This window comes from Rhinopithecus roxellana, chromosome 13, assembly GCF_007565055.1.
Source record: "Rhinopithecus roxellana isolate Shanxi Qingling chromosome 13, ASM756505v1, whole genome shotgun sequence".
NCBI classification, from domain to species: Eukaryota; Metazoa; Chordata; class Mammalia; order Primates; family Cercopithecidae; genus Rhinopithecus; species Rhinopithecus roxellana.
Genome location: NC_044561.1, coordinates 32,053,847 through 32,073,311, shown reverse-complemented (window position 1 = coordinate 32,073,311; position 19,465 = coordinate 32,053,847).

Below are 19,465 nucleotides of genomic sequence, written 5' to 3'. Positions count from 1 at the left end.
TCCTCGAGAAGAGCAACTCCTAGACACATAATTGCCAGATTCACCAAAGTTGAAATGAAGGAAAAAATCTTAAGGGCAGCCAGAGAGAAAGGTCGGGTTACTCACAAAGGGAAGCCCATCAGACTAACAGCAGATCTCTCGGCAGAAACTCTACAAGCCAAAAGAGAGTGGGGGCCAATATTCAACATTCTTAAAGAAAAGAATTTTCCACCCAGAATTTCATATCCAACCAAACTAAGTTTCATAAGTGAAGGAGAAATAAAATCCTTTACAGATAAGCAAATGCTTAGAGATTTTGTCACCACCAGGCCTGCCTTACAAGAGACCCTGAAGGAAGCCCTAAACATGGAAAGGAACAACCGGTACCAGCCATCGCAAAAACATGCCAAAATGTAAAGACCATCGAGGCTAGGAAGAAACTGCATCAACTAACGAGCAAAATAACCAGTTAATATCATAATGGCAGGATCAAGTTCACACATAACAATATTAACCTTAAATGTAAATGGACTAAATGCTCCAATTAAAAGACACAGACTGGCAAACTGGATAAAGAGTCAAGACCCATCAGTCTGCTGTATTCAGGAGACCCATCTCACATGCAGAGACATACATAGGCTCAAAATAAAGGGATGGAGGAAGATCTACCAAGCAAATGGAGAACAAAAAAAAGCAGGGGTTGCAATCCTAGTCTCTGATAAAACAGACTTTAAACCATCAAAGATCAAAAGAGACAAAGAAGGCCATTACATAATGGTAAAGGGATCAATTCAACAGGAAGAGCTAACTCTCCTAAATATATATGCACCCAATACAGGAGCACCCAGATTCATAAAGCAAGTCCTTAGAGACTTACAAAGAGACTCAGACTCCCATACAATAATAATGGGAGACTTCAACACTCCACTGTCAACATTAGACAGATCAACGAGACAGAAAGTTAACAAGGATATCCAGGAACTCAACTCATCTCTGCACCAAGTGGACCTAATAGACATCTATAGAACTCTCCACCCCAAATCAACAGAATACACGTTCTTCTCAGCACCACATCACACTAATTCCAAAATTGACCACATAATTGGAAGTAAAGCACTCCTCAGCAAATGTACAAGAACAGAAATTATAACAAACTGTCTCTCAGACCACAGTGCAATCAAACTAGAACTCAGGACTAAGAAACTCAATCAAAACCGCTCAACTACATGGAAACTGAACAACCTGCTCCTGAATGACTACTGGGTACATAACGAAATGAAGGCAGAAATAAAGATGTTCTTTGAAACCAATGAGAACAAAGACACAACATACCAGAATCTCTGGGACACATTTAAAGCAGTGTGTACAGGGAAATTTATAGCACTAAATGCCCACAAGAGAAAGCTGGAAAGATCTAAAATGGACACTCTAACATCACAATTAAAAGAACTAGAGAAGCAAGAGCAAACACATTCAAAAGCTAGCAGAAGGCAAGAAATAACTAAGATCAGAGCAGAACTGAAGGAGATAGAGACACAAAAAACCCTCCAAAAAATCAATGAATCCAGGAGTTGGTTTTTTGAAAAGATCAACAAAATTGACAGACCACTAGCAAGACTAATAAAGAAGAAAAGAGAGAAGAATCAAATAGACGCAATAAAAAATGATAAAGGGGATATCACCACCGACCCCACAGAAATACAAACTACCATCAGAGAATACTATAAACACCTCTACGCAAATCAACTAGAAAATCTAGAAGAAATGGATAATTTCCTGGACACTTACACTCTCCCAAGACTAAACCAGGAAGAAGTGGAATCCCTGAATAGACCAATAGCAGGCTCTGAAATTGAGGCAATAATTAATAGCCTACCAACCAAAAAAAGTCCAGGACCAGATGGATTCACAGCTGAATTCTACCAGAGGTACAAGGAGGAGCTGGTACCATTCCTTCTGAAACTATTCCAATCAATAGAAAAAGAGGGACTCCTCCCTAACTCATTTTATGAGGACAACATCATCCTGATACCAAAGCCTGGCAGAGACACATCAAAAAAAGAGAATTTTAGACCAATTTCCCTGACGAACATCGATGCAAAAATCCTCAATAAATTACTGGCAAACCGGATTCAGCAGCACATCAAAAAGCTTATCCACCATGATCAAGTGGGCTTCATCCCTGGGATACAAGGCTGGTTCAACATTCTCAAATCAATAAACATAATCCAGCATATAAACAGAACCAAAGACAAGAACCACATGATTATCTCAATAGATGCAGAAAAGGCCTTTGACAAAATTCAACAGCCCTTCATGCTAAAAACACTCAATAAATTCGGTATTGATGGAACGTACCTCAAAATAATAAGAGCTATTTATGACAAACCCACAGCTAATATCATACTGAATGGGCAAAAACTGGAAAAATTCCCTTTGAAAACTGGTAGAAGACAGGGATGCCCTCTCTCACCACTCCTATTCAACATAGTCTTCGAAGTTCTGGCTAGGGCAATCAGGCAAGAGACAGAAATCAAGGGTATTCAGTTAGGAAAAGAAGAAGTCAAATTGTCCCTGTTTGCAGATGACATGATTGTATATTTAGAAAACCCCATCGTCTCAGCCCAAAATCTCCTTAAGCTGATAAGCAACTTCAGCAAAGTCTCAGGATACAAAATTAATGTGCAAAAATCACAAGCATTCTTATACACCAGTAACAGACAAACAGAGAGCCAAATCAGGAATGAACTCCCATTCACAATTGCTTCAAAGAGAATAAAATACCTAGGAATCCAACTTACAAGGGATGTAAAGGACCTCTTCAAGGAGAACTACAAACCACTGCACAGTGAAATAAAAGAGGACACAAACAAATGGAAGAACATACCATGCTCATGGATAGGAAGAATCAATATCGTGAAAATGGCCATACTGCCCAAGGTCATTTATAGATTCAATGCCATCCCCATCAAGCTACCAATGAGTTTCTTCACAGAATTGGAAAAAACTGCTTTAAAGTTCATATGGAACCAAAAAAGAGCCCGCATTGCCAAGACAATCCTAAGTCAAAAGAACAAAGCTGGAGGCATCATGCTACCTGACTTCAAACTATACTACAAGGCTACAGTAACCAAAACAGCATGGTACTGGTACCAAAACAGAGATATAGACCAATGGAACAGAACAGAGTCCTCAGAAATAATACCACACATCTACAGCCATCTGATCTTTGACAAACCTGAGAGAAACAAGAAATGGGGAAAGGGTTCCCTATTTAATAAATGGTGCTGGGAAAATTGGCTAGCCATAAGTAGAAAGCTGAAACTGGATCCTTTCCTTACTCCTTATACGAAAATTAATTCAAGATGGATTAGAGACTTAAATGTTAGACCTAATACCATAGAAACCCTAGAAGAAAACCTAGGTAGTACCATTCAGGACATAGGCATGGGCAAGGACTTCATGTCTAGAACACCAAAAGCAACGGCAACAAAAGCAAAAATTGACAAATGGGATCTAATTAAACTAAAGAGCTTCTGCACAGCAAAAGAAACTACCATCAGAGTGAACAGGCAACCTACAGAATAGGAGAAAATTATTGCAATCTACTCATCTGACAAAGGGCTAATATACAGAATCTACAAAGAACTCAAACAAATATATAAGAAAAAAACAAACAACCCCATCAAAAAGTGGGCAAAGGATATGAACAGACATTTCTCAAAAGAATTCATTCATGCAGCCAACAGACACATGAAAAAATGCTCATCATCACTCGCCATCAGAGAAATGCAAATCAAAACCACAATGAGATACCATCTCACACCAGTTAGAATGGCTATCATTAAAAAGTCAGGAAACAACAGGTGCTGGAGAGGATGTGGAGAAATAGGAACACTTTTACACTGTTGGTGGGATTGTAAACTAGTTCAACCATTATGGAAAACAGTATGGCAATTCCTCAAGGATCTAGAACTAGATGTACCATATGACCCAGCCATCCCATTACTGGGTATATACCCAAAGGATTATAAATCATGCTGCTATAAAGACACATGCACACGTATGTTTATTGCGGCACTATTCACAATAGCAAAGACTTGGAATCAACCCAAATGTCTATCTGTGACAGACTGGATTAAGAAAATGTGGCACATATACACCATGGAATATTATGCAGCCATAAAAAAGGATGAGTTTGCGTCCTTTGTAGGGACATGGATGCAGCTGGAAACCATCATTCTTAGCAAACTATCACAAGAACAGAAAACCAAACACCGCATGTTCTCACTCATAGGTGGGAACTGAACAATGAAATCACTTGGACTCGGGAAGGGGAACATCACGCACCGGGGCCTATCATGGGGAGGGGGGAGGGGGGAGGGATTGCATTGGGAGTTATACCTGATATAAATGACGAATTGATCGGTGCTGACGAGTTGATGGGTGCAGCACACCAACATGGCTCAAGTATACATATGTAACAAACCTGCACGTTATGCACATGTACCCTAGAACTTAAAGTATAATAAAAAATAAAAAAGAAAAAAAGAAAAAGAAAAAGAAAAAAAAAAAATGAAAATGTACAGAAGTCTCTGAAAGCTACATGCCAAAATCCTCAGAGTGCACACCAGTCCTAAACAATTATATCACAGCCCTTATCCAGTTCTAACCTGTACTGAAAAACTCATCTTAAACCAGACTTCACAATCTCAAAAATATTCCAATTTTGCCCTTTCCAATCTAAGATACTACTAAAATTCTCTCAAGGTAGTTCTTTTCTTACCCTAGTAAGAATAAACTCAATTTTGACTTATCAACAGTTAATTTTGGTGATATTTTGGTGGGGCTGCCATTCAACACAAAAGATTATTTTGTATGAATTATCAATAAATTAGGGAGTCGGGAACTTGAATTTAAGTTGTAAAGATTTTATTTACAACAGCAAATTAGTAATAAGGAATCAGTACTTACTAGTACATTGAGGAGACAGTTATAGTTCTGCTCATAGCTTCTGAGTATAATTGAGGAAGATAAAGAATTAAATTAATTAATTATCTCTAAAGTCAGTTGAAGAATTTCTGTTTATAATATCATAGATCAAAGTTTTTCTAAAATATATTTCAAAAATGTCAGGAAAGCAAAACCTTTTAATTTAGGAGAAAAGCATATAAGAAAGTAAGCGGGGTCACATCTCATTAAAGTGAAAACACCACTCCAGAAAGGAAAGTTCCCCACACTCTCAGGACGTCAAAAGGGCCTGGTGGAATGGTGGTCAGTGGGCCCAGGGGAGCAGGGTACTGTGGACTAAGCCTTGGACTTGGGCAGAGTAAGAAAGCAAACTGGAGACAACCCTATGTAAAACGGGCTGATAGAGAGCTGCACTATACGGGAGAGGGTAGAATTGATGAAAAAGGGCACAACCGAGATAGGAAGCAAAGAAAATCATCTGTCTCTCCAAAACAAGAGAACTAAGTCATCTACCATGACACAAATGTTTACTATGTACCAAAGAAAAAGCCAAAGCTGAGAATTTTAGTGAAAAGTGGATATGGATAGCACCCAATGAGTATTTGGCAGAAACGAAGGCAATTCCTTTCTAGATAAAAATATCTTCTACTCAAGCCTCACAGGACTTAGAGGTGATTACCAGTATATGCTCACAACTTTCTTAAAAATCAGAACTATCAGTACTTTGGGAGGCCAAGGCGGGTGGATCACCTGAGGTCAGGAGTTCAAGACCAGCCTGCCCAACACATCTCTGTTGGGTGTGAAATCACATCTCTGCTAAAAATACAAAAATTAGCTGAGCGCGGTGGTGCATGCCTGTAATCCCAGCTACTCAGGAGGCTGAGGCAGGAGAATCGCTTGAGCCCGGGAGGTGGAGGTTGCAGTGAACCAAGATTGCACCATTGCACTCCAGCCTGGGTGACAGAGCAAGACTCTGTCTCAATAAATAAGTAAATAAATAAATAAATATCAGAAGTAATCCAATAAATATATCACCTTCAGTGAAAATCAGCTGAAACAACAAACCAGACCCATAAAGGCTTCAGATATTGGAATTATCAGATAATGAACATAGAGTACCTATGTTAACATGTGCAAGGAAATCAGAGACAGATCAAAGCAAAAACAAAAAATTGAAAGCAGACTTTTTAAAATAAAGAATTTCTATAAATAAAATTATAACTAAAATTTGAAACTCAGTGGAAATATAAAGCCGCAGATTACACAAACCTGAAGCAGGAATTAGTGAGTTGGATGACAGATCTAAAAAACAGTGTATGGACAATATGAGAGAAAGGTTAAGAGACATAGAGGAAAGAGTAAGACAGCCCAATACTTATCTATTCTGAGCTCTAGAAGTAAGTTATAGAGAGAATGGGGAACGGGCAACATTAAAAAAGATAATGGCTGAAAATTTTACCAAATTATTGAAAGACATAAATCCTCAGATAAAGGAAGTCCAATAAATCTTGAATAAAACAAATTATAATATAACCATATTGAAAGGAAGGAAGAAATCATAAGGCACAGATAGTTTAATCCTTCACCACAATAATATCCAGTAAGTAGATATTCCCTAAAATTCATGAATTATAAGATGGCAGGATGCACATATTATTTATAACACTAGTGATACTAGGTGAAATGCTAGGTGAAAGACAGATTTCAATGTTGCCCCTGGGAAAGATTTGGGAGCAAGAAAGTGGTGGGATGGAGAAATGGTGCATTTGCAATAAGCATCTTTGCGATGTTTGAATTTCTAAACCATGATCTTGCATTAAAAATTAACTTAAAAAACAAACTTAAATTAGTGGAGCTAAACATTACTCATATGTTTGTGAATAAAAAGGCTACTAAAAATTTCTATCACAGTTTTCAAAGAAAAAGTCTTATACTACCATAAAAAGATTGAAAAGGAATCCATATCTGTCTATTCAGGCTGTTACCACAATATCTTAAACTGGTGTTAAAGCAAAATGAGAACAGCAAAATAACTTAGGTTATTTCTTGCAAATACCTCTGAAAATCATAAATAAAGCTTAAGTTGTCTTCCAAAAATAGCATAAGATGATTGCTTGCTACCAATCCTCTGCCATCTTGAAACCTCCATGGTAACAATCAATCACTGCAAAGGCTAAACAACTACCTCATTTGCAGTTTATAAGCCATCCTACAATGCCATGCCTCTGAGTTTCCTCTTACCACTTTCATCTAAGGATTCCTGGTTTGCAAACTGTTCTTTTGTATCCACAATAAACTGTTAAAACTTTCAATTGTATCTGATTTTATTTTTGACACTGAGTAGATTATAAATAACAGAAATTTCTTGTTCACAGTTCTTAACATTAGACAGTCCAAGACACAGACTCTGGTAGAGTCCATGTCTGGTGAGAGCCCACTTTCTGGTTCACAGGATTGTGTCTTCTCACAAGGGGGTGGTAAATGACCTTCCTTGGGCTTATTTTATAAGGGCATTAATTCCACCTATGAGCGCTCTGCCCTTATGACCTAATCACCTCCGAAAAGGTTCCACCTTCTAATACCTTGGGGTTAGGATTTCAACCTATGAAATGTGAGAGGATGCAAACATTCAGACCACGGCAGCATCTATTTATTTCGTGTAAAAATAAAATATTTGTGATTACAAAGAACTATATTGAAGAAAATCCAATAAGAGATAGTTTAACCACAGAAGATAAATTAGCAATCTTAAGATTGCAAGTCATCCTATTTCATAGTAACACATGGTAAATGGAGTAGGCATATCAGACAAGGAAACAAACAAACAAACAAACAAAAAACTTCAAACCCAGGCTCTATGATTCCACAATGCTTCCTCTAAACTACTCAAGCCAATTTTTACCAAGCCTGATGTTTCCCTTAGAAGATTCAATCACCTAAAATGGGTTGTGGGTTGTATTAAATTGATTTTTTATTATCTTAGTCTAATTCTTATACTAGTTTTGATATATTTATATGGTAAATTATAAATATAATAGATTAATTGGTTGGTTTTTAAACAAATAGATTAGTTGATTGACCTACTCCTGGTGGTAGAGAAAGTATGTGAAATTACTGTTACAAATTGCGAAGACACTCATTAGTAGTAGGCAACCTAAAAAACTAATTTACTACATGTGTGAGCCACCTTTTCCTTCTGGCATAGATTATTTGTTCTTCCTTTCCACAAGTTTCCAATTGTGGTTACTAATGGGTGTGTCTAGCCCCATTTCTTAATAATTTACTGTTATCCCACTAAATGACATTTTCAACTATCTACAAATGCCAGTGGAGTTGGATTTTTTTAATTTAAAAAATTGATCTACAGTCTGTCATCTCTTTACTTACTATATAATGAAGATTCCAGAAATTCAAAACGCAAACTGTTCAGAAACTCTTCTAAGCCCAAATAGATAAATAAATGATTAAGTTTTATTGACCATCATAGTCCCCTGGAAGTGACTCATCTGTTTGCAGAGATTAAAATAGCATACTTTGGTATTCTCCACATGCAGATATACGCAGAGAGTATTTTGGTCAAAAGACAAGGAAAAGTGTGATGTTGCAAGACAACTTGTACGCCAACCCCAGCTGCAGCTGGCAGAAAGATCAGGACTATTAAACACAGGGGTGTTCTCTCTTCCTCCCCAGTGAGCGGCTGAGACTAATATAAGCTCTTGAATAGCTAAACATTCATAGATTTCAAAAGACAACCTCTTAGATCTTTTAAAGGTAGACATAAATTATGTGGCAAATAAAATTCACACATTGTAAAAAGAGACTCTTCACATTCTTGAAGTAATATTTAGGAAAAGTGAAAAAAAGCGTCATAAGAAAGCTGATTTGGGACACCAAAAAGGCCTACCAAGCTTCTTGTTCTACCCATTACTTCATTTAGTGGAAAGTGTCACCCTCACACTACAGGCTCTGCCCCGGGAGCAACTTTAGGCAGTTCCTTACATATTGATGCTTTATTCTGTAACAGCTACACATCTTTTCTGTGACCCACCCCACCTGATTAATCCAGGACAGCTAAGGGCTGAAAATTTCAAAGTTTGTCATCCCACTCAGTAGGTGACCAGGATTTAACAGAAGTCCTGCCCAATCAGAGACAACAATACGCAATTTACCTGATCAGATTGTTGGGGTGGAGGATTCAAACCAGAAACAAAAGAGGAAAGTTAGTCGATTGATAAAAGGTACAAAAGTTGAAAAATATACAAAGAAAGAGCAACATAGATGTAATGATGCAATAGAAGCCATGGGTGAGACAGAAGAAAAGAGCTAAAAGGGTCCAGATGCGGTGGCTCATGCCTGTAAATCCCAGCACTTTGGGAGGCCGGGGCGGGCGGATCACCTGAGGTCAGGAGTTCGAGACCAGTCTGACCAACATAGAGAAACTCCATCTCTACTAAAAATACCAAAAAATTAGCCGGGCATGCTGGCACATGCCTGTAATCCCAGCTACTTAGGAGGCAGGAGAATCGCTTGAACCTGGGAGATGGAGGTTGTAGTGAGCTGAGATTGCCCCATTGCACTCCAGCGTGGGCAACAAGAGCGAAACTCCGTTTCAAAAAAAAACTAAAAGGGGAAAAAAATAAGAGTATATGGGAGATAGATGAAATTTACTAGCAATGAGAATGGTAGAAACAGAGCACAACGAAAGAGCATCAAGTTCTTGTTGCTGAAGAAACAAGAGCCCCTGTCTGTTAGAGACACCGTGTTAGGTATTTCCACGTCCTGAACTAGGGGCAGCCACCATAAGGGCAGGCTCTACAGCTGTTCCCAGGATCCCACACACCTGGTTGTGAAGGGATCCTGGTAACAGGGATTTCTGTCTTCTCTATCTCCATGTAATTCTTCATATATTTCATTTTGTTTAATGACTTCAGATAATCTGAGAAAGTTATTGCCACCAAAAGAGATGAACACGTTCTGCCTCATTGGTATACAGAACTAATTTCGTCTATAATCACACAAACACCATTTGTCTGTGTCTACTTTAACTTCTTCAAGAAGGGAAATTTATTATAATTACAATTTTTAAACTTAGGAAAAACAATTATTTTATAATGTGTTTACTTTTTCACTCAAAGTTTTATTTTGAAATTCTCCAAAACTCTGGAAAAGATGAAAGGCTTGTACAATAAACATCATATATTTCTCACCTGGATTCACCAGTTGTTTAAATTCTGCTATGTTGGAAAATAAGTTACAGACAATACGATATTCCAATTGAAAATGCTTCAGCAAGTATCTCGTACAAAGACAGCCTTCTACATAACCATAATATCATTACTATACCTAAGAACACAACAAAAACAGTTCTCATATATATGAGATCTCATATGTGTATGTATAATCTGATACACATACCATATACTAAACAAACATGATTTTCTTTTTCTTTTTATTAATCCAGGTTATAATCAAGAGCCACACATTAAATACAGTTGGTATGTCTCTCTTTATGTACACAGTCCCCCAAAGAGTCTTAGTTATTCATCTTACAAAACATTCCAGCCGGGTGCGGTGACTCATGCCTGTAATCCCAGCACTATGGGGGGCCAAGGCGGGTGGATCACCTGACGTCAGGAGTTAGAGACCAGCCTGGCCAACATGGCAAAACCCCATCTCTACTAAAAGTACAAAAATTAGCCGGGCATGATGGCAGGCGCCTGAAATCCCAGCTACACAGGAGGCTGAGGCAGGAGAGTTACTTGAACCCAGGAGGCGGAGGTTGCGATCAGCCGAGATCACGCCACTACGCTCCAGCCTGGGCAGCAAGAGCGAGATTCCGTCTCAAAAAAAAAAAAAAAAAAAAAAAAAAAAAAAAAAAAAAATACACATTTTGGATTTGTCTTATTGCTTCCTTTTGAAGTCATTTCACCTGTACCTCTATTTCCTGTAACCAGAAAGTTAGGCCTATAGTCTTGATTTAAATGCAGGCAAACATTTTTTAAATAGAGTGGTAGTATTGTGTACTCCACACTACATCATACCAGGAGACATATAATATCAGGTTATCCCACTATTAATGATATTGAATTTTATCACTTAAATCTCAGTGTTCTCACTTGTCCACCATTACATGGGAACATACTTTTTCCCGTAATTGTGGGGTGATAGTTTTATACTATGCCTTATGATCTTTTTAACCCAATGATTATAATATCATCTATAATGACACCAAAAAAATTATTTCATTGATATCAAATTTTACTCTACATTTGTTAACTAGAATATTTTATTTATTAAAAAATAAATAATTTTCTTGCTCCCACTCTCTCTTATATTATACCTAAGTATTAATGGATCTTTTAAAAATTCAATGTTTTATAATAAATTACTGTCTAATTTTTTTGGATGCTTTAATTTTCCCAGAACAGGCTAGTGGTTGACTTTCTGAAATGAGTTCCTCTGGCATGATCCCATTAGCCTTCACTCGATTCCCAAACCAAAATCAGTAACTTCTTCATGGTTATTTTCCATTTAAGTTTAGAAACAATAGTATTAATTCTATAATATCACTTGAGATTTTTTACTAGCAAACTGGAAACAGACATTATAATCACTACCATTTTTATGGCAACCACACAATGCTGGGAAGTTTTCCCTTAGTACCTCATCTCATCCTCGCAGGTGAGATAACTAATTTATTTATTTTATAAATAAGAAGATAGAGGCTTGGGAAAATTAAAGACCTTGCTTGAGGTCACAGAAGTATATTCAGATCTAATGTCCATGTTCTCCTTTCTACTTTGCCAAGGTATTTCTCAGAGATTTACAGAAAAGGACCCACCACAGAAGCTTGCCTGATCTGAAAAGTCCGTCTGGGTGAGCATTCAATGTCGTTATTGAGTAGGTCAGATATTAAAACAACCACACTTAGTATTCAATGTTAAAGTCTTAAAGTTTATTAAAAAATCATTTGCTCAAAGACCTAAAGGCCCAGCATATCATCCCCTAATAATGTATGTTTCTACTCTAAAAAATGCAATGCCTCCATAAATACAAAAGAAATTCCTTTCAGAAGGATTTAACCAGTATTCAATTTATATTGTAAGCCTACACTGGTGAGAAAAGTGTCTCATGCCTCATCTGAATTGAATAGTTAGTACTTTTGACCATAATTAAATAGGGGAGTTAAAAATTATAGTATAAATTATACTGCATAATTTTCTTAAAAGATTTCAAAAAACATAATCAATGACCACATTATCTTGATTAGGATATCATTTTTCAGGCATAAAAAGTCATCTAATGTATATGCGTGTAATTAGAATTATTGACTTAAACCACCAAAGCATGATCTTTTGAAAACTGTGACCACAGTAACCACCTCTAGTCAGTTTCTGCAAATAGAGACCAATATGACCATTCCAGAAAAACAGAAACCAAAACCTCTCTATGGCATTCATCACTTGGCTGTCACTGTCTAGTTACTTCTCCCATAAGCCTGTGTCTTTTATGTTATATCTCTACATACAGCAATTGTTTTGCACTTAATAGGTGATTTAAAGAATATTTATTACCGTGGGCAACATGACAAAACCCTGTCTCTATTAGAAAAAAAAAAAAAAAATCAGCACATCTGTAGTCCCAGCTACTGAGGAGGCTGAGGTGGGAGCATCACATAAGCCCGGGAGGTAGAGGCTGCAGTGAGCCTTGTTTGCACCACTGCACTGCAGCCTGGGCAACAGAATGAGGCCTTGTCTCAAAAATAAAAAAAAGAACATCTATTAAATGATTAGAAATCAGAAGTCTAAGCCTTTGTCAATGTTTTAATCCAGGTTATTTGGCTCTTCTTGCCATTTAATTGTACGAGTTCCTCACATATTTTCAATATTAACTGCTTATCAGAAAAATGGCTTGCAAATATTTTCTCACCAAATTGTTTTCTTTGCTGTGCAGAATCTTTTTAATTTGATATAGTCACATTCATCTATTTTTGCTTTTTTTGCTTTCACTTTTGGTGTCATGTTTAAGAAATTGTTGCCAAAACTAATGTCATGAAGATTTTTCACTATTGCCTTCTAGAAGTTTTACAGATTCAGGTTTTAAATTTAAGTTTGAGTTAGTTTTTTTATATGGTGTAACATAGGTGCCCAATTTCATTCTTTTGCATGTAAACATCTAGATTTCCCCAAAACTAGACCATTTGTTGAATAGACTGTTCTTTCCCCATTGTGTGTTCTTGGTATCCTTGTCAAAGATCAGTTGACCATATATGTATGAGTTTATTTCAGGGTTCTTTATTCTATTCCATTAATCTTTATGTCTCTTTTTATGCCAGGACCATGTTGATTTAATTACTATAGCTTTATAATATTTTTGAAACTCAGGAATGCGATGCCTCCAGTTTTGTCCTTTCTCAAGATTAGGCAGTCAGAGTCTTTGGCTATTCAGAGTCTTCCACGGTTCTATATAAATTTTAGAATTTCTTTTTCAATTTCTGTAAAAAGATGTCATTATAATTTTGATAGAGATTGCATTGAATCTGTGGATTGTTTTGTGGAGTATGGACATTGTAACAATATTAATTCTTTCTAACCATGAATACAGAATGTCCTTCCACTTATTTTTCTTCTTTAATTTCTTTCATCAGTGTTTTTTAGGGTCTCAGTGTGTAAGTCTTTCACTTCTTTGATTAAGTTTATTCATAATTATTTTATTATTTTTGATGTTATTAGAAATGGGGCTATTTTCTTAATTTTCTTTTCAGATGGTTCAGAGTTAGTGTATAGAAATGTGACTGATTTTTGCATGTTGATTTTGTATACTGCAACTTTGCCGAATTTGTTTAGTAGTTGTAAGTTTTCCTGTGTGTGTGTGTGGAGTCTGTAGGATTTTCTACATAGATTATGTCATCTACGAAAGATCATTTTGCTTCTTCCTCTCCAATTTTGGTGCCTTTTATTTCTTTTTCTTAATTGCTCTGCATGGTACTTCCTGTACTATGTTGAAAACAAGTGGCAAGAGTGAGCATCCTTGTTTTTTCCCGATATGAGAGAAAAAAGCCTTTAGCTTTTCAAAGGTAAGTATAATGCTAGCTGCGGGCTTTTCATTTATAGCCTTTGTTTTATTGAAGTAAATTCCTTCTGTGCCTAGTTTCTTTAGAGTTTTTATTATGAGTGTTGAATTTTATCAAATGTTTCTTTCTGCATGTAATTTTCTGATTATGTAATTTTCATTCCTCATTCTGTGAATAAACAAACATTTCTCCAAAGTAGACATACAGATGGGCATGAGTACATGAAAATAAGTTCAACATCACTAATCATCAGGGAAACACAAATAAAAACCATGGAACACGACCTCAAACTTTTTACGATAAATATTATCAAAAGCACAAAAGATAGTAAGTGATGGCAAGGACGTGGAGCAATTATGCAAGATTAATAAGTTCTAGAGATCTGCACAACATTGTACCCACAGTTTACAATACCATACTAGGCACTTAAAAATGTAAGAGGGTGCATCTCATATTGTGTTCTTACAACAATTTTTTGAAAGACAACAACATTTCAAATACAAACATTGTAAATAGAACATTCATATGAGATTATTCAATAATTCAATTAATTAAACAAATATTTATGAAAGTACTCTAGGATATACCAAGCCATTAAGAATCATCCTATAGCTTTAAAAACCTCAGGGTCTCATAGAGAATGTCAAACAGGAAGATACCTCAACCAGCTGGAGTCATCAAGGAAGAGTTATTTGGTTAAAATGACGTATTATCTGAGTTTAGGGAAAGCTGGCTTAAATCTTGAAAGGTAAAGATGTGAAAGGTGATATAAACAGATGATAGCAATTAGAAACTCAAAGTTAGTTGATATGGGAAGGCATCTGTATTAGTTCATTTTCATGCTGCTGATAAAAGACATACCCAAGACTGGGAACAAAAAACAGGTTTAATTGGACATACAGTTCCACATGGCTGGGGAGGCCTCAGAATCATGGTGGAAGGTGAAAGGCTCTTCCTACATGATGGTAGGAAGAGAAAATGAGGAAGAAGCAAAAGTAGAAACCCTGATAAATCCATCAGATCTCATAAGACTTACTCACTATCACAAAAATAGCACAGGAAAGACCAGCCCCCACGATTCAATTACCTCCCCCAGGGTCCCTGCCATAACATGTGGGAATTCTGGGAAATACAATCTTGAATTGAGATTTGGGTGGCAACACAGCCAAACCATGTCATTCCACCCCAGCCCCTCCAAATCTCCTGTGCTTACATTTCAAAACCAGTCATGCTTTCCCAACAGTCCCCCAAAGTCTTAACTCATTTCAACATTAACCCAAAAGTTCATAGTCGTAAGTCTCATCTGAGACAAGGCAAGTCCCTTCTGAATAAGAGCCTGTACAATCAAAAGCAAGTTAGTTACTTCCTAGATAAAATGGGGATATAGGTATTGGGTTAATACAGCTGCTCCAAATGGGAGAAATTGGCCTAAACAAAGGGGTTACAGGGCCCATGCAACTCTGAAATCAAGGGGGGCAGTCAAATCTTAAAGCTCCAAAATGATCTCCTTTGACTCCAGGTCTCACATTCAGGTCACGCTGATGCAAGAGGTGGGTTCCCATGGTCCTGTGCATCTCTGCTCCTGTGGCTTTGCTGGGTACAGCCTCCCTCCTGGCTGCTTCCATGGGCTAGCATTGATTGTCTGCAGCTTTTCCAGTTGCACGGTGCAAGCTGTTGATGGATCTACCATTCTGAGGTTTGGAGGATGGCGGCTCTCTTCTCATAGCTCCACTAGGCAGTGCCCCAGTAGGGACTCTGTGTGGGGGCTCTGACCCCACATTTCCCTTCTGTACTACCCTAGCAGAGGTTCTCCATGAGGGCACTGTCCCTGCAGCAAACTTTTGTCTGGGCATCCAGGCATTTCCATACGTCTTCTGAAATCTAGGTGGAGGTTCCCAAACCTCACTTCTTGACTTCTGTACACCTGCAGGCTCAACACCACAGGGAAGCTGCCAAGGCTTGGGGCTTCTACCTTCTGAAGCCACAGCCTGAGTTCTACATTGGCCCCTTTCAGCCACAGCTGGAGCTGCTGGGACACAGGACACCAAGTCCCTAGGCTGCACACAGCACAGGAACCCTGGGCCTGGCCCACAAAATCACTTTTTCCTTCTGGGCTTCCAGGCCTCTGATGGGAGGGGCTGCCATGAAGGTCTCTGACATGGCCTAGAGACATTTTCCCCATGGTCTTGGGGATTAACATTAGGCTCCTTGCTACTTATGCATATTTCTGCAGCCGGGTTGGGCTTGAATTTCTCCCCGGAAAATGGGCTTTTCTTTTCTATTGCACAGTCAGGCTGCAACTTTTCCAAATTTGCATGCTCTGCTTCCCTTATAAAACTGAAGGTCTTTAACAGTACCCAAGTCACCTCTTGAATGCTTTGCTGCTTAGAAATTTCTTTCACCAAATACCCTAAATTATCTCTCTCAAGTTCAAAGTTCCATAAATCTCTAGGGCAGGGGCAAATGCCACCAGTCTCTTTGCTAAAACATAGCAAGAGTCACCTTTGCTCCAGTTCCCAACCAGTTCCTCATCTCTGTCTGAGACTGCCTCAGCCTGGATTTTATTGTCCAAATTGCTATGACCATTTTGGGCAAAGACCTTCAACAAGTCTCTAGGAAGTTCCAAACTTTCCCATATTTTCCTTTCTTCTTCTGAGCCCTTCAAACTGTTCTAATCTCTGCCTGTTACCCAGTTCCAAAGTCGCTTCCACATTTTCAGGTATCTTTTTGGCAACGTCCCACTTTACTGGTACCAATTTCCTATATTAGTCTGTTTTCACGCTGCTGATAAAGTCATACCCGAGACTGGGAACAAAAAGAAGTTTAATTACAGTTCCACATGGCTGCAGAGGCCTCAGAATCATGGCAGGAGGTGAAAGGTACTTATTACATGGTGACAGCAAGAGAAAATGAAGAAGCAGCAAAAGCAGAAACCCCTGATAAACCCATCAGATCTCATGAGACGTATTCACTATCACAAGAATAACACAGGAAAGACCAGCCGCCATGATTCAAATACCTCCCCCTAGGTCCCTCCCACAACATGTGGGAATTCTGGGAGATACAATTCAAATTGAGATTTGGATGGGGACACAGCCAAACAATATCAGCATCACACCTATGAGAGAAAAAGAAGGAGTATTGTATATAGCAAAATTTCCGAGAAGTATTCTAAACTACAAAGAGCAGAATTTTGATACATTTAGGGGGATGGGTGGATTTAGGAGGGTTTAAAATGAATAGCTAATTTCATTTAGCTTCAGACCATTGTATGTTTTCATTTAGTAATTTCCTGTGTCTGAAGAGAGACAAGATTTATTGGGTACTTAATATGTACCAAGTACTATACATATACCATTAACCATCACCCTCCAACAATTATCCACATCAGTATTACTATTATCCCTACTGAAAGGTAAGCCTTAGAGAGGCTATGTAATTTGGATAATCACATACAGCTAGCAACTATTCAGGAATTCAAAACCAGAAAGTAAGTTACCACTACACATTTATTAAAATGGCTAAAATTCAAAAAACTAACAATACCATTTCCAGACAAAGATATGGAGCAACAGGAACCCACATGCATTGCTGTTGAGAATGAAAAATGGTACAGCCACTTTGGAAGACAGTTTGAAAGTTTCTTACAAAGCTACACATCGTCTTACCATATAACCCAGCAATCATACTCTGAGATATAAGTGAAAACTTATGTTCACATAAAAACCTGCACATGAACATTTATAGCAATTTTGTTTATAATCACCAAAACTGGAAGTAACCAAGATGTCCTTCAATATGCAAATGAATAAGCAAACTGGGGCACATTCATGCAATGGAGTACTATCCAGTGATTAAAAAAATGAGTTAGGGCCAGGAGTGGTCACGTAGCCTGTAATCCAGCACTTTGGGAGGCCGAGGAGGGCGGATCATGAGGTGAGGAGGTTGAGACCATCCTGGCTAACACGGTTAAACCCTGTCTCTACTAAAAATAACAGAAAATTATCCAGGCATGGCGGTGGGTGCCTGTAGTCCCAGTTACTTAGGAGGCTGAGACAGGAGAATGGCGTCAACCCGGGAGGTCGAGCTTGCAGTGAGTCGAGACTGCACCACTGCACTCCAGCCTGGGTGGCAGAGCAAGACTCTGTCTCAAAAAAAAAAAAAATAAGTTATTGAGCCATGCAAAATTATCTCAAATTAATAACTCTAAGTGAAAAACACCAGTCTGAAAAGATTACATACTATATAATTTCCTTTATGTAAACTTATAAAAAAGGCAAAACATTATAGTTGATAAACAGCTCAGTGGTAGTCAGGCTGTTGATGAGAGAGAAGGGTTTAATTAGCAAAGTAGAGGGGAATTTTTAGGGAAATGAAACTATTTGTATTATTCTGTATTGAGATATACATGACAGTATGTATTTATCAAAACTCGTAAAACTGTATAGCACAGAATGGATTTCAACATATGTAATTTTTTAAAAAATCATCTAGGAGACCAAGGAATTCCAAGATGTGACAAAATCATATAACTATATTACAAATATATAAAACAACCTTGCTAAAACAATCTTGCTGAGGGCGTTGGGGGAGTAAGGTATTACACAACTTTGGAAATGAGTGTAGACTGTAAGACAGGCAAAGGAACTTCCCACGGGCATTGTACTCTAGTTTATAAACTTGTTTGCCATGGGCCTAGGGGTTAACAATTCAGAAATGCATGTAGGCTGAAATCAAATAATTAAGTAAAGGACAGGGGACAGTGGGAGCCACGTTTCTCAGTTCAGCCCAGGAGGTTACAGACAAGCAAAAGGGGAAAACTAGAATGATCCGTGTGGTATACTAGACTTGAGTTGGAAAAATCAATATGAACCCATGCTTTGCTTTGATATAAAAATGGATACATATAGAAATATTTTTAGGTATGTATATACAGGTTGATCATTACTAATTCAAAAATTCAAAATCCAGAATGTTCCAAAATCTAAAAATTTGGAGAACCAACAAGATGTCACAAGTGAAAAAATTTCACACCTGACCTCATGAGATGGATTACAGTAAAAACTTGGGTGCACAACACAGTTTTTTTATATTCAGCATCCTCAAAGGAAGAAGACTCTCCCAGCTTCCTTCAGCTGTGATGTATCTTTTCCACACATTTCCAGATTTACCCATGCAAGCACGCCCACAAAGGGTAATAAAATGGCATGTATGGAGGCTGGATCTGCCAATAGCAGGTTCCCCATGATGCCTCATATGGAGCTAAGACTTACCTGTGTTACTCTCTGTTTTTGGCTTTTCCTTTTTTGCTTATTCTTTGCTCTTTGGCATAAAGATATTGTTGAAATGTCAGCAAGGCCTGCAGATACAACTATGGGTAAGACTGATAAGAAAAAGAGGAAGCAAGATGGCCGAATAGAAACAGCTCCAGTCTCCAACTCC